The sequence below is a fragment of the Neodiprion lecontei genome, chromosome 1 (genome assembly GCF_021901455.1).
Source record: "Neodiprion lecontei isolate iyNeoLeco1 chromosome 1, iyNeoLeco1.1, whole genome shotgun sequence".
Classification (NCBI taxonomy): domain Eukaryota; kingdom Metazoa; phylum Arthropoda; class Insecta; order Hymenoptera; family Diprionidae; genus Neodiprion; species Neodiprion lecontei.
In genome coordinates this window covers 24,657,105-24,682,685 of record NC_060260.1, presented here as the reverse complement: position 1 = coordinate 24,682,685, position 25,581 = coordinate 24,657,105, and the positions used below count along the sequence as shown (strand labels likewise).

The 25,581-nt window shown below is 37.5% G+C and overlaps 1 protein-coding gene across 2 annotated transcripts in view; it reads left to right on the top strand.

The window, feature by feature from the left end:
* Nucleotides 1-25,581, top strand: part of LOC107223904 (four and a half LIM domains protein 2) — a 142,906-nt gene that overhangs the window by 2,572 nt on the left and 114,753 nt on the right. The gene's annotated exons all lie outside the window — the stretch shown is intronic.

Sequence of the window (25,581 nt, the reverse complement as noted above, 5' to 3'; positions counted from 1 at the left end):
AAAATTGAGTGATTTTGGCCGTCTGATAAAAATAAACAAGGTACGCTATTTCTCAACGAATTACTTGCGCGTTGGGATATAGCGAACCATTTCTCCACTAGTGGCGAAATATTTTTTCACCAATGGACAAAAACTGTTTTTGCCCACCTAGTGGAGAAATGGTTCCCTATTTCCCAACGCGCACGTAATTCATTGCGAAACAGGGTATTTTATTCATTTTCAGAAAGCGGCAAAAATCGCCTCATTTTTACGTTCGAATTGTGAAAAGAATCTTTTACAAGAGCTGCCAGATCGACAGTCCGGATTCCCTACTTCCTGACGGAGCTGCGATATGACCATGTATATACATATACATAAGTATGGGTAGATGAGAAAAGAATGCGACGCGTTACGTAAATATTCGAAGAGTTTCTTGCCGGATTAAAAATTTGTTACACCGCGTAGGATTTTTTTCACATTTTCTTTTCTCATTCTTTGTTGCATCTGCTATGATATACATATATACGTGTGTGTGTATATATATTTAAATAAACAAATTTGTAAAATTTTACAAATTTTCCCGAAACTAATGAATTAAATTGAAATTGTTTGAATTATTAACAAAAAAAACTGTTAAAAATAGTGTGCATTGAAGTTTGACGGTGAATATCTTTTGAACGGTTCATTTAATCGACTAATCATGAGAGACCATTATTGTAGAGCAGTAAATTTCCGACACAACCATGAGTCGCGCGTATTATAATGACTTTTTGTTGAAGAGTTATAAAATTCGTAAAAAAAAAAACGACATCTTACCTTAAAATGATCAAACTTTAACCTTCGATAACATCTGAACAGTAAGGCATACAGAAAAATTGTAAGAGAACTTTTTTGCAGAGAATTCAATTTCTTACGAAAATATGAAACGAATTTTCTTTTTTTATAAACAGTAGATACCGAGATATTTATTTTTCTTCCTCGCCATAAGAAAAAAATAGAAAACTGCGAGGCGGAGGACCTTCCTATTAAAATTAAGAGCTCATACTTGGAGAGAATTTTTTCGAGGTCTCTACCAACCAAGTTTTCGGAGTATAAAGTGAAAAAAAATAGTCGATTTTTTTGGCCTACCCTAATACATACATATGTATATATATATATATATATATATATAGGTTTATGAGAAATGCGCTTGGAATTTACAGGTCTGTTAGTCAGAGCTTTTCGATTTCTCTCCTAATTTCCATATACCGGTGAAATGTTATAAACGATTGAAAACAAGTGACGCACTCTATTACACCTAACAGGCATATAGTTGCCGTGTTCGTCTTCGTCTTCTTCGTCGTTGTTTCTCAAGTTCCTCGTCATTCGGTGGTGTAAGCATTCGGAATTTACGTATGCACGTATATAATAGGTACGTTGGGTGGCGGTGGGCAAGTTAGACGACGCGACGTCTCGTAAACGCCAGCGAGTCAGTCAAGTCGGATGTAACGTGTATAATTAGTGGCTTTATACTTGCTAAGAACTGAGGTCATGCCGCACGCACGTATCTACATATATGGATATAATATTGCCGAGGCGCGGTATGACTTCGAATTGAAATAAACCCGCTGCTCTGGTTGCTGCTCGCAATTAGGGATATCTCGAAATTCTACCCACGTGCATTAAGTACGTAAATACCTCTCGAACCAATTCATTCGGATCATGATTTCAAGCGCGATACAGGAAGAGATTCTGATACTTGTGAACCAGATTTTTGACGACTTCGCTATAGTCCAGTCGAGATAGACATAAAAATAGCCTTAAATGGAAATAATTACGGGGAGCGATTTTTTTTTTTAAACTTTGGGGGGGGGGGGGGGGTGGTTAAAAGTCTAAATCTTGATTTTCGGGAAAATCCCGCCATTGCGTTCGCCGCCATCTTTATTTAAAGTTCAATTTTTTCGTTTTCCTGAAACAACTCGTTAATTTACAACTTTAGAGCAAAAATGGTAAAATCCAAAGTTGAAGGAAATAAAATTCCACCTATTACGATTTTTTTGATAAACTTGATAGTATAACTCTGCAAATATTGATCCTAGCGTAAAAATGATAATGACCAAACTTGTGGGAAATTAAATTTCCAACAACTTTGGATTCTGCCATTTTTGCAATTATAGCCGCTGTCGCATCACCTGCTCGGACTATTTGCTCTCAATTATTCATACAATTGATCACTCGCCTGGTGACGACGAGATCGGTGTTTGCCATTTGGCGTGGATTATACGTGAAATCCACTTGAAACTAGCCGTCGCAAGTTGTTGAATATGTTTATCGAGTTGCAAATTGTTTGTAACAATCCAGAAATGGAGGAAAAAATTCTCACACAATGTAGGTTGATTATTTTTCGTTTTACCCACCTCGTCTACGATTTTCAGGCGTTTTTCAACAGCGTGAGGAAAGCAAAGCACGTGTCACGCACGTGGCTCTCCCTGGTCGGGAATGCATTATATACGCATACCTATGTCTATGCAGTCTGTACGCGTGTACTGTATATCAGACCCGAAGACTCGAAGATAAGTCGGAAAAGTGAAAAAAGAGAAAATAAAAGTAGGAAATTTCTTGTTTTGGAAGACGTAGGAACGATTATTTTACACCTCCTGGACCGAAAGAGATTTCCACACTTGCGATTACTACACGCAGTCTTTGACTATTTTCATTTCTTACAGAAAGTAACAGAAGTATATTATTCTGGGTACAATATATGAAAATTAGTTTTCTAACCGTAAACGGAGAATTTCGAATAGATCAGTGTTCTTTTTGCGTCACGTGTTTCGGACTAGGAGGAGGATTATCGTCTTCGCATTATTTTTCCCTTTACATGTATTATTTAATTCGATGGCGAATCCACGATATATTTTATCCGATTTAGATGTTGTTTCCGAAAAGTAAATAAAACGTGTATTTGTGCACACGCGAAAGGCGAGAAGTCCAATTTCACTCAAGATGCAGGTTTTAGGGATGTAGAGGGTCTGCATGAGCGCGTCTGCCAGAAGGTAGTCGGGCAAAATTCCAAACTATAAATCATCCCCACACTTTCATACATTGGCACACGTGGTTCACCCGGAAGCCGGAGACTAAAAAAGCGTCACTTTTACGCCACGCTAGAATCGACCCTCAATTCTGTAGGAGTAGAAGAAAATAGCTCGGCTCTTCACCTATACGTACTAGGTATATTTATACGGAAGGAATTTTCTATGACGTTTCGAAAATGCGGGGATAGGAAATTGACGTAAAAAGTCTCCGATGCGACGCGGCAAAGCTAAAAATAAAGTTGAACCAATTTTTTGTACTTTCATATAATAGGTAACTCGTCTTGAATTATTGACATCTTCAAGCTTAGCTTTTTTCAAATTTTATCAACGGATCATTGAAAATTCACACCTTAATACCGGTATGTTGGAAATGCGTGGAAATTTGGTTCCAGAATTCTTCTTAGAAATCTCGGATTGATTTTCCCCGGATTGAATTTTCCAGACAACATTTACGCGAATGAATTCCTCCTCGGAAAATATTTTCGATTCCAAATATCGTGTAGTTATGCAACTCGGGAACGGGTTTGAATTTCCGAATTTGAAAAGTTTTAAATGCGCAAAATTCTGAATGTTTCGGGCGAAACTTAAAGTAAAAAAATCAAACTTTGTCGAAACATCGAAGTTTCGAATGGTCCGAAACCCGACACTCAAAGTTCCGAAAGGACGAAGTTGAGAAAATTTGAATATCCGAAACAGCGAAATTCCGAATGATCGAAGATTTTCAGTTCTGTGAATTTCCGGCTTGGAGAAATTTCACCACTTTGATTTTTATTTGTTCCGGATGTTCGATATTTTTACGTTCGGAATCCTGGTCATTCCGATCTTCGGTCTTTCAGATTTTTTACACCCACTCGTTGAGTAAACTACGATGTGTGAGTATATTTTAACTTTTGGTATTAGCCTGTATCGAAACTTTACTTTTCGGAACTTTGCTCTTTAGTATAACTTGAATTTTTGGAATCTTGCATTTCGGAACTTTGAGCCGTCGACCGTTTCCGACCGTTCGAAGCTTTGTTGTTTCGTAAAAGTTCGATCTCTTTACTTCAATTTTCGCCATGAAATAATTCGGAATATTGGCGTTTTTCATTCCCGACATTTCAATGATCCGATGAGATATCTCTGAGTTACACTTGTAAAAATGGTCAACGAACCCGTAAACATTACCAGAGTTTTTATCGCACGTACATTCTTTCGATCGTATTCGGTATTTTATTCCATCGAAACTTTCGCAACTCACAGTCAATTCGTCACCAATTATACAGGACTTGATATTAGAATCTTGCAGTACGAAGTTGACGACGACGCGTAAATATGTCACTGGAATAATAACCACATCACGCGTGTCTACGCGTGTGTTGCTCTCCTCCCGAGAGCAGGTATAATATGAAAACGATCTTAACCCATTAAGAGAGCAGTTAATCTTGAAACATAAATGAATCCGGGCCAATGCTAAGTTAGAATTACTTTTAAGGAGTTGTTGGTCGCGTTCGCCGTCATATGTAATCCATACCAACACGCGATTCGTTTGTATTTCTGCGTGCACGTGTATATCAATGTACCCGTGATGTTGTAATTTCACCGCTATCTGTTATTCCTCCGCGGCACGCGTGAGCAATTATACATGCGTATAATACAAGGCTTGCTAAAACGAGCGTTACCGATAATAAACTCGTGCCTATAACGTATAATAATAATAATAATAATAATATATATGTATATATATATATATATATATAATTTATATTGTGGAAGTACGATATTGTAACGAAATTACCGGCGTATTAATGGCGTCGTCGAATTATAAACGGAAAATCTTGGAAAATCATGAACAATGCAGCTTGCGTAACGCGCCGTTGGAAACTTGAAGCTCATCGTCATCGCTGTTGGCTGTAAGCTTTACACCGAATTGTAATAAATCGTTCCCCTCTCCCCTTCGTACCGTAGATACCTACCAACCTAGCTTTCATGCCCGAAACGCGTTTCCTTATTTATAATTAAAACCAACTCCTGTGACTAATTAGCGTCGAGCCAAATCGTGTATAAGGCACGTGCCGTGCGACTGTTATTCAACCTTTTGCTCATTATTGTATATTCCAATATCTTATACACGTTACCCGCACCTTTCCGATGTGTTTATTGTCATTCGGAAATGGTCGAGACGTCCAATTAATTGAACTTCACTTTCGTTACAAGACCGAATGCGCGAAACATCGCTCGCTACTTTTTTTCTATCTAACCATCATGACTGCAGGCCGTTTCTTCCGGTGGTTCGTTTTTCATGTTCAAACATCGCGTTTCAAAATTGGTCGACATCGGGGATTTTGAAAAAAATTTAATCACGGTGTAGAATGTATAAATAAACATCTTTTGCTGAGTTGTGGATTTTTTTATACCACGAGTTTGATTTTACTGCTCCCAAAAATAGGAAAACCTAATTATCGAATTGATAGTCTCGGTCGATTGGCTTTAAATTTTTCTCATTAATCGTTCGTTAAGACATGAAAATTTTCATACCGAAATGTACGTGGGCCAGCCTTTGATTCAGAAGATACAGGCGAAACGAGTAATTAAAACGTGAGAAAAATCGAAATGAATAGAAATTTATTAAATTTCAACTAAACGTTCTTTCGCCTATTTTCATCTCGTTATCAAGATTTTCGTTTTTTTAACAATTAACTCACGAGAAGAATTTCAAACCAATCGATCAGTGCTATGCATTCGAAAATTAGGTTTTCGTGTTTTCGGGAGCAGTAAAAATCAAACCCGCGGTCCAAAAAATCTAAAACTCAGTCAAAGCTGATTTTTTTACACTCTACACTATGCTTGAAAATAAGTAAAATCTTTTTCGCTTTGGGGTGGAACGCCCCACGTATACTTTTAATTGCGAACTCAAATTTAGAAAATAGGGCCTGATATATACATGACCGTCGATCTGCGACAGCGTGATGCTGTTTGAAAAATTCACATTGTCGCAGCTGGGTATCGATCACAAATTCACGGCCCTCCGGCACAGCTTATATAAAAGTCTCGCATCGCTCCCCGTTTGTAAAGGTATACATAATACAATACCGGTGAGTGCAGGCTGCACCCGTAAGGCATAATTGAGTCGCAGATTGTGTAAAAACCCGTGCAGTCATTGGTATGTAATTTGGTTTTCAATCGATATATGCACTGAAACGTGTCTGTTGAGAACCGTGCAATCATATATATAGTAATGAAAATTATCTTTCGCCATAGGCATGCATTTATTTGCTGTCGTAGACGTTTTTGCATCAACGATTTTGATAAAAAATTTATGGGTAAATTGGGACCAACTGCAGTCTGAATAAAAATTAAGGAAAAAACGAAATAACCAGTCTTATGATTTTTAACGCTCTCATTATAAACGAGGCTGAAGTTAGTAACGTTAACGTAATAACGACTTTCTAGAAGTTGGATTTTCAAAATATGAGTATTTTTTTTTATTTTTTTTTTTTTTTTGTTTTTATTCATTTTTCTTACGAATGACTAAATTTCAGACAATCCCAAAGGTGCGAAGTAACGATTTTTCCGAAACATGCATCGTTATAGTAACGTTACTAGCTTCAGCCTAATAATTATAAAATCTTTACTGAAATTCTTGATGTCTTATATATTGCGTTATTCGGATTTGCTAATCGAGTGACGAGATTCTGGATTCCATTGATCCTCAAGCAGTTACTGCAATTAAACTTTCAAACTGCAGACAAACTTACGAATCCGAGATATTCGTCTTGTGGTAAAAAAAATTCAGGTCTCAGTCGAACGTATTTTTCCCTCGTCGTGTTATAGCTTATTTTCACGATAATCGATATCTTGCGGTATACCGACGCGATAGTGTGACTACAGGTAGTAATAATACGAAATAAACCAAGTTCACGATTGGAAACTCGTCCGTAAGTTTTCCTCGTTTTTTCTTTTTTTTTTCATTTTATTACACATCGGTCGATATTATTGTTACCTTGTTCAAGTATCGGGAATACGTTACGCCTGCACAGATGTAACATCCTTACATATATACGTAGGTATACGTATATGCTTACGTTTATTATCGAATCGGTCCTTGAAGGCTTGGCTCGAGTTCCAACTAGCCACGTATTCCAATGAGACCTCTGCACCTGTTCTTGATTCAAGTTTGAGCGAAGCTACCGTAAGTATAAGTATACTGCAGGCAGGACTTGCGCGAGTAGCGAATCTCCTAACTCTCATGCTCTGCGTGCTACTTGGAATTGATTGAATTATCACATTCAATTAAGCTTTCGAATTAAGTGCCGTTTCCACCTTCGTGGAATTCGCGGTAGAAGCCTGCAGTACAATTCGCGACTCCTTCTCAAAGCCCGTAACTCTTCTTACACGCCGCAGTGCTCGACACTCTTCATCTGCAAATCTTTCTCTTCAAGACGGACGTCGTATTCACCTCAGAATCCAACGACTCCTTAACTTTTGTCTCTCGATACCACTCGTTAATCGTAATAATCCGTATCGTACGATTGGCGTTCTCTTAATCAACAAAATGCATGAAATAATGTGATCGTCATTGGGTTGGTCGGGCGAGGCAATGCGCGTGACTTTGGGCGAGGAAATTTAATCACACGCTTCTAGCTTCGTTGCGTGTGACTATAAAAATTTGCGAAACTTGAAATTATGTCAACAAAATAAAGTCATGTAGCAGAAAAACGAGAACGGCTTCAGTTGGAGTTAGGTACATATACGATTCGAGCAAAGTATGAGGCATCTGGTAATCTCGACTCACTCGTTGAGATGTCTTTTTTTGTGATGGCATTGGCGCGATAAAAACGTGAGCCGTACCGCATGGTAATATATTTATTTATTTTTTTTTTTATTTTTTTTTTAAATTCATTTTTTTCCTCTCCTTGCCGTTAGTATAAATTGCTTAAAAGTATGTCGCGTACGCTTTTATTACATAAGAAATTAAATAGAGTACCGGGCAGATTCTGGGAAGCTTTGGTTCTGCGATCGCGTGTCTAAACGTCTACTTTATCCTATTCCTCTATAGCAACTCTGCACCTCCCATTGGAATTACGAGACTTGAACCGGCGTATCTCGATTCAAACATGTATGTTTACTCGGAACAAGAAAGATGCAAGGAAAAAAAAAGCAAAAAAGAAATCTAACGTCGCGTACCGGTAATAATTAGGCTACTCTTTAAATTTACCGTGACACGATTCGCGGTTTTTAACGCCGATTCTTCTGTCTTTACGCTCTCTCAGCGATACTTTTTTACATCTCTAATTGAGTTGCTTCGACCCCCCCCCCCCCCCCCCCCCCCCACTCCCCCTGTTTATATTGACAGGCAATAATTGTAAATTGGTTGGACTCTTCTCAAATGAAATTTCAGAGTTTTATCTCTTCTCCGATTATTGTTATATTTGATTTTAATAAATTAATGGCAAGATTTGTATCGAAAAGATTGACGTCGATTTATTCAGCCTTACGAAATTTTGTTATATCGACAAAATTGACAAAAAAAATAGAAAAAAAAAACAAACAAACAAACAAATAAATAATGCACGAGATTGATATTTGGTATCAAATTCATTTAGCCTTACAAAATTTTGGTACATTGGCAAAAATATTCAAGTAGGTATCTTTAGGTTTGATTTCAAATCCATACGATTTCGAAAAAATTTTACACGAACGATGGAAAATCAAACGTCTCTAAAGTTTTGAAAAAAAAAATCTAAAAATTTTTCGGCACTCTGATACAAACATGTGAGAAAAATAAATGATGTGTGATAAAAAAAAACGAAATCCGTGAGAAATTTTTGCGAACCGTGAATGTAAAAATGTTGGAATGTTCAGAATTCAAAACTGTGGTGTAAAATAACTAACAAAAAAAACAAAACAATCGCGGATTTTAGAGATGCTACGATAATCTGAAAAAGTTTCGAGCAAATTAAAAATGATGAAATCAGAACCTGCTCGAGTTGGCAGGGAATGCCTTATACTATGGGTACACGGTATAAATTGAAGCAAATTTTTTCACTCCGTGTAAGTACAACGGCACCTCGATTGCCATCACAGCTGTAGAGGAAAATGAATCGGACGATCAAGGGGGGGGGGGACGATATGGTTTCATTGATGATTTCACGCTTCGTTGAACGAATCGGTTACAGTGTCTGCAATCTCTGCATCCAGATTATACTCACCGGCAATTAGGCAACGTTTGCGGTATTTCCGCACAATCATTTCGATCAACGTTCACCTACAAAGTCATCCGACGCCGATGCCAGGCTACAATAATAAAATTTATCCAAGCATATCCGTTATTATATAAGTTTTCGATAGATTAGATAGACTTGAACAACGAATAACATACAGCGGTTGGAAACGCGGCAGTGTTTTAATTTCTACCACGAATTCACGCGTTTATACGTGTGCGACGGGTGTTAATATAATAATTGAAGCTAAATAATTTTACACTAGTTGGTTGATTTTTATTTTATTTTTTTCCTTCCTTCACTCCGGTAGCATGATTATGTCACGCAGGATTACGTATACATGACTACGATGTGTCAACGCGTTTATTATGATGTATGCAAATATATCTATAATCACATTTTTTTCTCTATGTTCTTGTTCCACTCTCTTTCTCTCTTTCTCTCTCTCTCTCTCCCTACCTATCGCGCCAACTTTTTCTCGCGGAAACGTGCCACGCCTCTAACGCATGACGGATTAGCATAGGAAATAATAAATAATGAAATAACTCACGCGTTATACACGGTGATAAAGTTTAATTTTGATTTCAAATTTCGGACCAGATGTGCAGCGATCCGTGCAGATCAAATCGCGTTCTAATGGTGCACCTACGCGAGTTCAAACTAATGTTCAGACCTTGTTTCGGAATGGGAAATAAATTTGTACTAACGCGAAGCTGTCTTGAACTGGATAGTTGTGGAGTAAACGTACACGGTATACTTACATCGAGGAAGTAATCGCTTGTTGAAATCGTCAGCCACTTCGGAAAGCGGTCGCTTTGAAATCGCTTGAAATCACTTTAAAACCAGTTGAAATCGGTTGAAATCGTACAAGATCCCCTGAAATCATAGGGAAATCACGTGAAATCGTTTGTATATTCACTTGTAGAAATTGTCAGTCGCTTTGAAATCGCTTGAAGCCAATTGAAATCGTTTAAAGTCGTTCAAAATCGATTGAAATTGCGTGACATCGCACGTCTGTTCACTTGTCGAAATCACAAACCGCATTGGAAACTAGACTTCGGAAAGCAGTCGCTTTAAAATCGCTTGAAATTATTGAAATCAATGAAATCGCTTGTCACTCGATCTATGAGCGAACGCCCCCTTGACATACGTACACCATTTGTTGCCAACTTTCTGAAACGTTGCATTTATTAATTTGACTTTCGATCTCTTCAATCACATAATTCGTGACTAAAACCCGAATTTGAGCGAATTTAGGCCACCAGTTTTTAATACACAAAGCTGCAGCTCTTTACTTTATTAGTGATCAAAAATCGATCAATAAGATAATCAGAACCGGTGCATCTGCACCGCGTAACTTTTGTTGTGAACGGAGCTTTATGGTATAAAGCGTTAAATCACGCGAAAGCCAGGAACGCCGGAGAAGCCGGAGGTGAACTGTAATCAACCACACCCAAAAGCTTTATCTCGACTGCGCCCTCCAATCGGCACTTATTCCTTGCGCGTTTTTAACCCTATAGATCTCGCCGTTTCAGCCCGCTGCCGATTCTTCGATTCTTTGTGCCGGTTGAAATTAAATTGGTGAACCTAAACTGCGAACAAAATTTTTCCATTATATTATAACAAGGTATTTTGTAGGATACTGTAACCGGATTGGCGAAAAGTCGGGAAATTCGGGAAAATCGGGAATAGTCAAGAAATTGTGACGGACCGCAGGGAAAAACGTACTTTTTTATAAACTGTTTTCAAGCTTCAGCTACGCTTCGTAAATTTAGCTAAGCTAAATTACGAAAATGGTATCGTTCAATTTCTAATTACTTGTGTAAAACGATCCAATACTATACGTTTTTTTCAATCCAAACTCGTGTATCGAAGGTGCATAATTTCTGGAGCTCTTGGTCGTAAAAGTCACCGAAGCGTTACTTGAGTCTTGTTGAGAAAAATTAGGGAAATCGGGATTTTTTAACGGGAGAAGTCAAGGAATTTTATTTCAGCAAAATTGTCGGCACCATCTCGCACTTTTGATCGTCGTGAAACCTTTGTTTTTGTCGGTTCTTTCACGAATCATTTTATTTTCTTTTCTTCTTCTTTTTCTTCTTCTTTCTTCCTCCTCAAGGGACTTGTTCAAGGTATACAGGTACTTGTTAATTATTAAACCAGCAATTATAACGTCCGCATTGTATCATTCAATTGCTACCTCTAGGACGATACAATCGAGTCAATTATCAACGAATTTCATTACGCAACCGGTACACGCCATTGGCCAAGCACAATATCGTTCCTCTGTCTTCCAATTAGCAATTCGCATTGTGTTTTCTTTCGTCATAAAAATCATACTTTGGCAACTTTCGACTTAAAGTAGGTACATCCATTTGGTACCATTCGCGATATTGTTGCAGCTCAAGGGGGTCCTGGTCGATTTCAACCTTGAGGTATACACCTCCAAATATCGAAAAGTCCACCTACCTGAATCTCGAAAAAGGGTTCAACATCCCCATTTTATGCAATTTTGAACAAACACGCTCGAATACATTTTCATTTGACTCAGAAATAGAGAAATAGCATGGATTCTATGAAATCGCAATAGTCAATTCGTAGAATCCATGCGATTTCGTTATTTCTGCATGAAATGAAAATTTATCGGAGTGTTTTTGTTCGAAGTAATCAGGAATTGGAACATCCAGCACATCTTGCCGAAATTCATACTTCACAACGTGATTACTTGCTTATTATACATCGTTACTACGTGCAACCCTGCAGTTTTCTTCATCCACAAATTAATACGTGCAGCAATGTCTGAAAGGAAATATCGGACATGGCCCGGAGGCGATGAGGTGAAATATCAACGTGGTACGGATAAGTAAGGCTCGTTCATCCGCCAACGAAGAACAATACTTTCAAATCTGTGTCGATGCTTTTTCGAGCCTTATTCCGCCTACTCGTCCACCTTCCGTATCTGTTTCGGCTCTAGCTGTATCATCTGCCCAATTCGTGCTCTTTGTGCCAACGGCAATGTCCCTGGACTACGTTGTACGTATACCTTCTTCTTTTCATTCCGAACAGCTGGCGGAGGGTGCAGACACTGTGCATGTCGGGATTAACACCGAACTGTATTTTGGTGGAAAGAAACTATCACAGAGATACACTGAGAGAAATTTTCATTTTTTATCACAATCGAAAAATATATTTCTAGGTAGAAAATGGAAATTGCTTTTCATACGTTGCTGATATTCATAAATTAATCGAGATGATACGTTGGGTCGGTTTAAGGTTCACATCGTGGGAAGATTCGAGATATAATTGATTTCGTAATTGATCTTTTTTGTTTTGTTTTTTTTGTACCTCGAATTAAACATCCGGTACGTAAAAACAGTGTTACATACGATGCGGTTCACCGAGCGGTTATGAGCCTTACATGTTTTACAATTTAATGGCCCAGTTTTGCGAATGTGGATCAGCTAGCCTGCTCATGTGTAGTCCATGCATCCTGTATTATAAGATACACACAACTCGCTCGTTTAGTTCTCATTTTTTACATGCGAAAACTGGAAGAGCATGAGAAAGAGTCGAAGAAGAAGTAAAGACCGCGTGTGCGGAGAGATTCGGGTCGACTTGTTGTCAGATGAGAGAGAGAGAGAGAGAGAGAGAGAGAGGCTTGATGGCTACGCAGCAGGCGGAGTGTTCGAATAAATTCGGAATTCTGGATAACAACCGGTTTCTCCTGTATATCGAATGACAAACACCACCGTTAAATCGCTCACACGAATCTACCCTCCTTCACCGTATACCTACATTGTATCAATTTTTACCAGGTGTGAAACTCGTTCAAATCTTTAAGGCTAATAATTTAAATGTGTATAATTTAGTGACTTTGACATGCTAACGTGAAAACCGTAAATTTGTACGGAATATATTGTATCAAAAACACATTTGTCATCTGCGAAAGTACAAATTTTACTGGTTATTAATATAATATGATGGATGAGAGATCTGCTGAGGAACACAAATTCATTAATTACCATAGACGTCTAGATTAGGGCGGTCCTTATTTAGGGCTCGGACCAACTTTTTTAACATTTGCCCAGCAAATCCACTCCAAATAATTTAAAAACAATTCTGTATTTTTTTAAGATTTTTATCTCAACTTTAAACCCTGCCTGTAAGAGGGTGGATTTCTCTACTTAAAATACACACGTGTTTTTTAAGAGTCATAATGTTAAAAACAGTCCGCAACTGCGAGATTTTATTAGACATTGGTGCTACTATCCGATGAAGAAATTCGCATCATCAAACTAAGCAATCTAGACGAATTGCAGGTCCTACAAATCTGACTATTAGTTACTTTTGGTCACATTTAGTCACCTTTAGTCACTTTTAGTCAGATTTAGATGGTGTGCAAGTCGTCTAGATTGCCTGGTACGATGATGTGACTTTTTTTTATCAGATAGTAGCATCAATGCCGTCTAAAATCTCGCAGTTACGGATTGTTTTTAACGCTATTACTCTTACAGTAAAATATATACTGAGAATGTGGCCGAAACTCGTGTATTTCAAATGGGAAAATTCTCTCACATGCGGGGGTTAAAGTTGAGATAAAAATCTAACAAAATAATAACATGTTTTCTGAATTATTACGAGCTGATTTGGAGGGCCAACGATAAAAAATTTATTCGAGCCTTAAATAAGAACCATCCTAATACAGACGTTTAGAAATTTTTCTCTTTTTACAAATCAAAAAGCGTTTACAGGATAACGTTTGATTTCCCACGATTTGCCAGCTCACGATGACATCACGCGCTGCACCAGGAAACGGAAAGAAGCAGCTGCCTTGGGTTACTTGAACTTTTTACTCACAACAAGTCTAATCTAACTTAATCTTACCTAACTTCAGCTGATCGTGAATGATGAGAATACCATTCGAGCGATTTCCAGAGCTCGCTGTAAAATATGACAGCGTGCAAATTAGTCCGCGTGACATTGAAATACGTTACATGCAGCAATACGACTGACACGGATATAATAAACTACCGTGATATTGCGCAGATCAACGAGTCGACAAGTCGGTAATAACAAAATTAGCCTCCTATGCCTTATACTTTGATACTGTAAAAAGGTGAAAATATAAATCGTTGGCACTTGATTGTATTTTAATTATTATGTTCAGGTATGAAGAATCTTCATGGCAGGTTTCTTGGTAGGTCGATATTGTGTCTGGGTAGGAAAAACCCATTCACCATTCGTGCGTCATTATTCATCTGCAGAGAGTGGGCAGAAATTATACGGAGAAGCTAATTATCGCTTCCATCGAAACTCAAATCCAAATCGGTGCCAAAGATAGAAAGTTACGAAAGATTTCAAATATCATTGCACTATCGATCACAAGTATTTTTTAATAATCACCTGAAACTGGGCTGGAAAAAAAAGAAAATAACTTTTGAAAATGTAACCTGAAATAAATCTGCCCGTGTCATTGTTTTTTCCATAAATTACATTTATAGCTATATTATTACAAGTGAGTTTGCATCGTAACATTTTCAACATTTTAAAATGAAGAAAACGTACAAGTATCCTTCCGCAATCCGTATTACGCCACTGAATTTGGGCAACTTGATTGCACATGTGTAACCGATTGGTAAAAACCTGATATCGCGGTGCTTCGATAAATTCTTGCGAGTATCTGGATCCCACATGTATCTGGGAATGTGAATAAAAGAAAAAGGAAAAATATTTATCACTGCAAAAATTGAGCTGTTTAACGATTGTAATATAGAATACATGCATATTTTGCATTGAATTGGATAGTCGTTTTTATACCGAGGTAATAGTTGCTATATTTTAAGCTTGAAAAACGTTTGCCTCAAAAGTTTCGAAAACAGACTTTCAAATTTTAGAATACATAACGATAATTTTGTACCTTTTGCAAAAGTGGACCACCACATTTATTCGCCCAAAATTGATAAGTTTTATCTATTTCGACGCCTTTAAATGTACACGAATTGGATTTTTATCAGTAATTGTTGCGTTTTTTCTTTGTCCAAAGACACTTCTCCTTTTTCTTTAATATTCACTTTGTTTTACAGCTAAAACTATATTCGCATAGAGAATACTTGACGACTTGATACGATCTTTACGAAAAAAGTAAAAACGATTTTACCGATTTAACGAAATGCAATTTCACAATCAAAGGTCGCTCATCGTCATTGTACCTCTCACAAAGTTTTTCCCTGTACCGGCATTTTCTGAACATAAAATTTCACGGTTAGAAACAAATACGCCGAGGATGAGAATACAAAAACTGCCCCACAAAGTCGAGATACCGATTGAAAGAGAAAAGAATAATAAAAAAATGTGAAATTAACCCTAAATCGTCAGGGTTGATAAACTATATTGTAAAATTGGCATGGAATTTTCCGTGATAAATCGTCACAGATTTCTCGTACCGACCGCAAGCTTAATTAATAGAGGGACGACCAAAAGCGTGTTGCAAGCAAGCTACGCGCATCTATGTATGATATAAAATCATATACAGTACATATGTATAATGTATAAGGTTATAGATGACCGTGCAGCATAAGTTGTACGTCTTGCGGCTCACGTTCTCTCGCATTACAGACACGACGCGACGCCGCGCGTTTCTTCTGATTTCTCGAAATAAATTTATAAATGTCCATTTATATTCGTCTCATACTTGTACGATCGTTCTTTCATCGATCTGCATTTAACTCGACTCGCTTCACGAGAAAGAGAGAGAGAGGGAGAGAGAGAGAGAGAGAAGAGAGAGGCAACGTCGCGTCTTCTCTCTCTAGTGGTCCATCAGCCTAGCCCAACCCGCAGGTGAGGCCACGGCTGCTGGATGCGCTGGATCCTGGATCGCGTAGACGTGCACCTATCCCTGAGCTCCATAGCGGTCCTCTGTCAACTTCTTCTCGGTTTTTATTATAATCTCCAGTCTCGAGAGAGTCGAGGCGCGGCTTCTTAAGGTGGCACCATCAAGAAATCAGTACAAGTGGAACACGTTAAAATTCAAATACGTTAAAATTACTGACAATTGTGTCTGAAATTATGTCTAAGTATCGTGGAGGTAAATCGTCGAACCTGTGATTTTATTTTTTAAGACAGGATCGAACCGGGGAACTAGTCTCGTTATACTTATTTTTAATAATCAATGTATATTCTTGGAGAGTGGTAGGAAACAACAAAAAACAATGAAGTTGAAATTAGTAACGTTACTTTAACGATGCATGTTTCGGAAAAATTGTTACTTCGCAACTTCAGGATTGTCTGAAATTTAGCCAGCCATATTAAATCAAATATACGTAAGATGATAATTTGATATTCAAACTCCTAGAAAGTTGTTCTAAAATTCCTTAAAAGTACTAATTTCTACCATAACCCCAATATTTTTAGATTTTTTTTTTATACCGTATTGGATTCGCCATTTTGGATTTCGCAAATCTGACCTCAGGTTCGCGATCAGCCACCCAACAAACCTTCGAGTACCAATTTTCATCAAAATCTAAGTGTTCTCAGCTTGTTTTTTTTCACCTTATTGAACACTCCAAATTAAAATTTTTCAAATCTGACTTGAGATTCGTGATCAACGACCCAAAAAACCTGACAGTACCAATTTTTATTTGAATCCATTCGTCCATTCTCAAGATATTATTTTTATTTTATTTTTGGGAATCTTACGAACGAAAAAATTGATCACATGCACAGACGTCCATCGGAAAATGGTCAGAAGTGATTATCTAGATCTTTAAACATCGAGATCTAACGAAAACTCAACTTTTCCGTTACCGGGTAATTATAATAACTTCCTTTTTTCTCTGAAAACAGAGAAACGGGAAGTTGACAAGACTCACACTGTTCATTTCAGAAGGATTCTAAATTTCATTGAAAAACATTGAAACACCGAATGGTACGAGTCGATATTATTATTTCGAAGCTATAAAGTGGGGTTAAGCTGCCCGGTTTATGCACATAATTTTTTCACGAAAATTGGAAGAATAGCAAGGCTTGAGGTGAGGAAATAATTTTTGAATGACTTTTCTAGGACAAGTAAATAAATATAATAAAAAAGGACTATAATTCTCCTCGCTTTAACGTTCAAAAATTCGTTAATAAATAATACCCCGGTCGTCCTGCTTTGGCGCTCACAAAATTCGCTCCTTGATGATAGTACCACCTCATCGACTTCGCCAACAAGTCACATCGACGCGCTTTCTTATACCTTATACCTTGTGCGCTTTACGAGTTGTCACTGGCTGCATTGATTGAAACAAAAATTCTTTGCATACTAAAGATCAGTGATTCCGAGTCACCTAATTTTTTGGACAAGTTGGTTAGGTTGGTAACGCAGAATCTAACAGCAGCGCCACCGCTAACTGGTCGTAAGACAGGCTCAATCTTCGTAAGCATAACGTAACCTATGACCCTCGAATTTTGTATTTTTTGGTTGGAAATGGAGTTTCGCGGCTAGCCTGTGGCGGCGCTGCGTACTGATTCGGCACTGCCAACTTGACCGAATTGTCCTAAAAGTGAACCGTCTCAGAATCACTGAACCCAAGTGTACCGCAATGCAATCGACGGAAGTTTAGAGGAAGAGAAGAATTGGCGGATCCGCGGCTTCTTTTCGAATCCCTTCTTCATTAATCTCCGTAACTCTCAATCTTTAGCGACGTCCTAAATCTTTATTGATAATACCGGTATCGTCTTGTCAAAAAATGACGAGCGTTAGTCTCGATTTATCACTAACCTGCCCACTGGCAGTGATGACGATTGACGGTAAATTTGAGAGGCAGAGGTTTGTAACGGACCTTAAAAAAGTCGTTCAAACGCAGTTATTCGAAAACGCTATTCTTAAAATTAGTTTTGTAGAAGATAAATCTTTCCTGTGTAATCGGTGATGGTGAATATTACGAAAAAATCCAAACTTAGAGACAGCGACCAAACTCTTTGAATTACAGACATCCAGTACATATAATTTAAACCTTCAGTTCGGTTCACAAGTTTTGTCGCACGTTTACACCAAGATGCGACTGATAAAGCGGTGTAGAAAAATCGTGACGCGTAGCGATACTCCCTCGGATAACAAGCCTGTCCTGTGCAGCGACATTTTTAGAGTACTTAGTTATTAAAAGCTGGCACGAACTTTATCGCCTTCGAGTTAATAACGGTGTTATTTCCATCGATAATTTTTTATCGGTGAGATGTTGGCTATCGTGTTCGGTAACCGATAAGATACGCACTCTGCGATGCTCTTCAGATTATCTCGTCAAACCAGTGAAAAGTACATCTGTGAAACGTTTAACAGATTCTTCGATGCATACTGTATACATTAAACTATATACTACAATATACGTCAAACGCTCCCATACAGAGTTCCGTCTCTCGTATAGAACGGTACATTATGTAACAAGGGAATAAAGTAATAAATATGGTCTCATATTTCCCGTAAATACGTTCGAGGGAAAAATATGCTACTTGCGTCCCGTTTTTCAGGTCAAAAAAGTTTACTTTACGGTTGAGTTGGGAATAAAAATTATTATCTCCCTCCAGCCGTTAGAATTGGATTTTTTACTTGTTAATCAAATGGTAAATACAAACACTCAATGCGGCACCGCTTAAAAAAATCGCCCGACGATTTCCCTTCACGAGGTTTAATATTATGTTATTATATAAATTATATTTTCACGAAGTGGGAGATTGAAAAAAAATGAAGTTTTTTTTGTAGCGGTATAATATACGTATTAAATAGATCCATGTATATGCGCACATGTAAGAGGCTGAAGTTAGCAATGTTAAAGTAACGAAACATCAGGGAAAAATTCACTATTGTGCAATTTTATAATGACTTTCAAGGAGTTGTCTTCACAAACTACGAGTGTGTCTTGTTCGTTAACGTTTACTGAATTTTAGACAACTTGAAAGTGGCGAAGTAACGATTTTTCTTAAACACTCATCGTTACAGTAACGTTGCTAACTTCGACCTCGTGACCTTATACGGAGCTTTGATCAGCACCAGTCAGATTCAAGATAACAACGCTGACGTACATAAAAAAACATCCGGTCAAAAATCATGCATAAATCGTTATTCCGCAATTTAAGAACGACCATCAATAAGTTGGTTTTTCGAAATATGAGTATATTTTTTTTCTATCACGGTTTACTAAACTTCACACGATCACAAAGGTGCGAAGTAACGATCCTTCCTAAACATGCATCGTTACAGTAACGTTACCAACTTCTACCTCATAGATTCGCTGGAATCGCAGCTTGACGATGATGATTATGGCGATGTTTATGCGTGCAAAAAAAAAAAAATAAAAAAGAAGCTAAAAACGGAGGAAAAAACGGTATCGAATGACTTGTTAAGTACCCACAAGAGGGATTCTTCTCCGTTCTTCGTAGCAGCTGTAATTTGCGGGTTCCAGGCAGGAAGTGGCTCCTGCGGCTGGACTCGGTTCTTTATCTTTTACAGCCACATACAACGTGGGCAGACATATGCGCGTGCAGTTTCACGGAAAAATTACAAGACGCGAGCGTGTACGCATGTGTGTGTGTGTGTGTGTGTTTGTACCCATTTCTCGACGATAAGATCGCAGCAATAATCACCTTAAAAGCACCGTCGCTGGTCTCTTTCTACGGCCGCATAACGTCAACCTACTCGTATATATAATTATATATATATATATATATATATATATATGTATACTTGTCGCATTCTCAGATTAACTATGCGTAAAGGTTTCATCAAGGTCGCGGGGTTTTCTCACTAGGTTTAACAGAGGTCAATTTATTTCACGTTAACCAAGTTGACGTACGAGTGTGTGTACCTTAATATGCTATAAGCTACTCGACGCGAATGCGATTGTATAATTTAGGTGTATGGAAATCTCCGTCACTCCACCATGGTTTGACGCCTTTCACTAAACATTTCTATGTGGCTTACTTGAGTGGTAAATTATTCGAAGACATTACCGGGCTGCATTTTGTATAATTTCTTCTTCTTCTCTTTTTTCTTTCTCTCTCTCTCTCTTTCCTTATCGATCCATCTTTATAGGCTGTTGTACTTTGCGGTTGAAAAAAATAGCTGTATTATAGTTTCAAATAGCCTTCGTTAATTACACTAATTATTAGCAAGCTTAAGTCGATACCGGTAGACTAAATTTTTATAACCAAAAATTGTTGATCAGTTTTTATTCTTTTTTTTTTTCTGTTCGTATTTTATTTCGCATCGAAACTACAGACGTTAAGAATTTAATCAAGCACGTTGTGATGTAATTTGAAATTATCATCAATATCCAGACAACGAAACTTAGCAAACGAATTCTCAGTGTTGCGCAAATCAACGTTACAACGTCGATTTTGTCAATGCGTTTACGCTTTTAGAAATAGACAGACTTCGTTGAGTTTCGTGCAGCTGTGAACAACAAAAAAAATAAATAAATAAATAAATAAAAATATTGTCTAATCGGAGTGGATTTGGAGAAAGCGGTAGAAAGCGAAGGATTGTTCTTGAAAATTTTTTTAACGAGCGCGGGAGCAGATGATCAAGATGCTTGAGGGCCCTTGCAGGTATCTGGTTATCTAAAGTTACACGGCCGAGATGATGAATAATTACGCCCACCCTTGAAACTGGTTATCTATCGTTACTCGAGGAACGCAATCGACAAGTTGTTCGCATATTTAATGAAAAACTCTGGATTCTAAATATAGAAAGCAACCAACCGGGGTTGCATTCCAACGGTGGACATTGGCCAGCGTAAGTTGTGCTAGTAGACGTTAGTGTCGGTGTCCGCAATACGTGTGCAAGGTTCAATTCCTCCTGTGAACACCTCGGCTAAATTCGAACCTTGGCTTTTGAATGTAATTTCCAAATCCGGGACGCGCATCGCTGACTTGCAATTAAATTATCGTCTAATTAGACGGAGTTTTTCTCTACTTAAGTTACGGATCTGAGTTACCTTACAACCGCAAATGTCAAGAGGTCCGAGCTGGATATGATCTACCGCTTCGAACGAGTTATTAATCGCAGCATCGATCGGATACGTAAACTCGGATCAATCGTCCGTGATTAATTGATTGTTACAACGGCGCGAAAATTTTGCGATTGTTCATTATTTTCTCTACGTGTGTGCAACGTGTCGAGAGTAATTGAAGGGATCGATGGATGGATGGCTTGGTCGTTTATGAATTTTTCCTGCATCATTGCACGAATATCAGACACTGCATTAATCTCCCTTGCAAAATGGGAAATAAACGAACGAAATACGCGTATACGGCTGTAATACATATTGGTATGTATTACATGTATATATATATATACATATATATTACGTACACGACTACGCGGGGAGCGCGAAATATTCGGTTTCGTATTTTCTCCCCCTCTCTTAACTTTTATCTCAATCAATCAATCTTCGTCTACTCGATGAAACATTCATATATAAATATCGGTACCTACTGTTTGCTCAACTATAAAAGTGGAGTAAGAAGAATAAATATTTACGTTATATATTTATACCGCCATTGGAACAAAACAATTCTAGACCCGATAACTGTACAGTCAGTACCTAATTGTTTTCACCTTTTAACGTAGCGGATAATTGGATAGTTTTCATAGGCACAAAATGAAAACTTGTTTTTCTACACTAATTGGAAAAATTCAGTAAAACGGGTATCATTAAAAAACTGTTTAAATATCGTTGGAATCACGAAAAACGAGGTACGCCTAACCATTTTGCGATTTTGTCCATTCTTTTTTGGTAATTGCAACGCAAAATCAGTTTGTTCGGTTCACTGTACTACTTTAGTTAAACAAGTCTTTAACGTCAATTTATTGTTGCACAAGCAGTGAATTTTCGCAACAGTTACAAGAAAATACAGTAACGTTGATCGTAATGAGAAAGAATAGTAAGAGATACTAGACTTTCCGGTAATAGCTAGAAAACTAATTTTCATTTTCTACCTAGAACTATATTTTTCGATTGTGGTAAAAAATGAAAATCGTTGAGGTAAGCGGAACTGAAAATTTCTCTCAGTGTAGCCAGCAAATCCAGTCGTTATGTGTTACTATTCTCTTTTATTACAACTATTTTTCCTTACAACTATTGCGATAATTTGATGCTAGTGTAGATTGATGTTCAGGCTTCGTTCGACTGAAATTTAGCAGACTAAACAAACAAAGTTAGTGTTGCAGTGACTAGACTGTGTATTATTGTCAACTATAATCACGCTAAATACTTACTTGTGCCAGTTTCTTTTTTCTTCGTTTTTGAAATTTAAGAAATATAACATTTGCATTTTCATGTTCAAACACTCTATTGTCGAAATCTCGTCGCGTGATACGAGATGAACGGTGCAGAAATCGCATATTTTTGTCGCGATGAAACCTTTCGCCTAGTTTTATCAGTATAATCGAATCGTTACAGATCGGAATAACAAGTTTTTAAAATGACGCATAAGGACGCGCATAACGATCGGCATGTGATAATACATTACGGCTACATACGGCGATGTATCTGGAATTTATGACGTAAGTAGATCTACGCGTCGTTTAACGAGGATGTAAACAGATAGCCGGTGGTTTTCGGATACATAGGGTGAACCGAAAAGTTTCCATGCATCTCTATATACGTCCGTGACATAAGCGTTTGGGAATGTTGCTTTCAGAGGGACCCAACTTCGCACCAACGACGTTCTTACACACCTGAAGCCTGTAAGTCATGTTCCCTCCACTCAAAATGATCGTGTGTTATACGATGAGACGTTGTGACTGAAATTCACGTGTAATTTATTACACGACGTGTGTTACGAATTCGATCGAATACGTAAAAAATCACAAAATAAATCACGAAAGCGCGAATCGTCGGATATACTGAAATAAATAATAGTGCAAAGATCATAAAGTTCACTTTTATATATCATTTTTCATGTTGTACGTTTGATGATTTGTGCTTTTGTAATTTTTCATATGATTTTTTACATATTTTATCGAACATGTATACTAAAACTATTTATACTTATTGTCTATTATTCTTCATCTTTCGGAAATTCCGAGAAATATCGTCGAAACAAAAAATGGTATAACTTAATTGCGTTGAAATGGTTGAAATAAAATGTTTGAATCCCAATGCGGAAATAGAAAATACCGGAATCGCACTCTCGTTCTGGGCTTATAATCATCGCTTCATATCATGGAATGTGTGAATTTTTTTTTGGAAAAAATGATGTTTTTGAAATAGCTTGAATAACGAATTAAATTTTTTTAACAAAACAACAGTTTTAAAAAAATTTCCGTGCTTTCGGAGGAAGATCGATCATATTATTATATAAGAATCAGAAGAATTGAAATTGATCGGGATCACGGGCTCGGTGAGTTGGTACGGAATGCCCTGTATATAATTGCAGTCGCGAGCAGCGTGTGACAATTTCTAAATATATACGAGTATTATAGACAATCCATAAATGATATACGACGCGACAATAAGATAACCTTTTGCATAAAATTATAACTTATCGAACTGGGCAGGCAGGAAAGACGCCAAGGCTGCATAACATGCCGTCGGGCCTTGTGTCGTCGATCCAAACTCGTCGCGTTGATTTTTAACTCACTGCCTGTGAGACAGCGCGCTTGTTCCATTGGCAAATAAAGAGGAAATATAAATACGTACGTCTACGTATTACACGTAAACAGGTTGCCGTAACGTTGCCGCGGTTTTAGACGGGATTTATGGGTTGTTGAACACGCGAGTCAAACCCTGATCCGCTCTCCACGTATGGTAATTGAAAAACTGCACTCCACATGCTGGCCACAGGGCTTGGAAGAACTTAAAAACCTGGGAACTTCAGCGATGAGGAAAATTTTATTTGTTACAGTAACTAGAAAAATTCGGTAAAACAGGTATCGTTAAAAAACAAACTGTTTGAATATTGTTGGAATTACGGATACTAGACTTTCCGGTAACAGACGTTCCGGTAAAAATTAATTTTCATTTTCTACCTAGAACTATATTTTTTTATTGTGGTAAAAAATGAAAATTGTTAAGGACCGAGCGGCAACCGGAACTAAAAATTTCTCTCAGTGAGGAAATTTAAAAGTGATCGTGGAAAACGGGGGATTGTCAGGGGATTATTATTTGGGTCGTGGAAGAAATTGAAATTATCAGTTTTCTACCTTGGGAATTAGAAATGATTTTTTGATGTTTCAAATTTACTTTTTTACGTCGAAAAAAAAACAATTGACTTAACCGACTGTTTTGTACATTATATTTTTTTTTTCAATTCAGATTGAATTTGAACCGAATATAGAGTTAATAACCTAAACTATTTAGGTTTTAGTAACTCGTTAGAACTGGGAAAATGTTTGGGAAAACTAGGTTTTAGGTCCTGGGAAATTTGGAAATGTAATGGAATTTTTTTCCCCAAAAATTTTTGGCCACCCTGCATTAAGCGTGCGAAGATATGACTGAAACTGCGTGAAAGTGATCAAGAAGTCGGTTTCACGTTACTAAAAAGTGACGGGTAATGAAATTCATACATCAATTTTTCACTTTGTGATCCAAGGAATATTTTTTTATAGTTCGGAAAATGACCGGAAAAACTTTCACTATCATTAAGAAACAATTTTTGTCATTGTTTAGCGTTGGAATTGTTTTTTGTTTTATCATTTTTTTGACCCTGCGATTACGCTCTGGTATTCCATTGAAAAACGTGACGTTTCATTGTTAATGATCTTAGTGATGCGGGGATCACGGCGTATAGACTGCTTCTCGACGACGGCACTGAAAATCTGTAAAAACGAAAAACTTTCGAGTGTCGGGTATACCCCTTTATTTATTCGGGGAAAATTGGGCTAAAGCTAAAGTTACGGTAAAATACTTGAAACACGAAACGCCCATCAATTATACCAGCAGCAGCTAATGCTGCTTCGCTCGTTGCAAAGACGAGAAGACAAAGAGGAAAAAAGGAAAACGAACATACGTATATTAGATAACATTTATTCGAAAATTGAACGGAGAATAAATAGCATTTTATCCTCTCTGAATAAAACGGCACAAAAATTTCATCTCAGTCATTTAATGACAACAACAAGAACAAGAACAAGAACAAGAACAATAATAATAATGTAACAGTATCCACTGCTGATTTTATTTGAAGTTGAAATTAAGGTAGTTGGAAAATCTTTGCCATATATGCGATAAGGTATTTTTTTTCAACCAGTTACGAGTGGCCTGAGCTGCTCTAACGCCACAACTATTTGACGTAATGCTGCATGATGTAATTACTTGAGATAATTCTCGCACTTTGATGATTTTCCGCAAGCA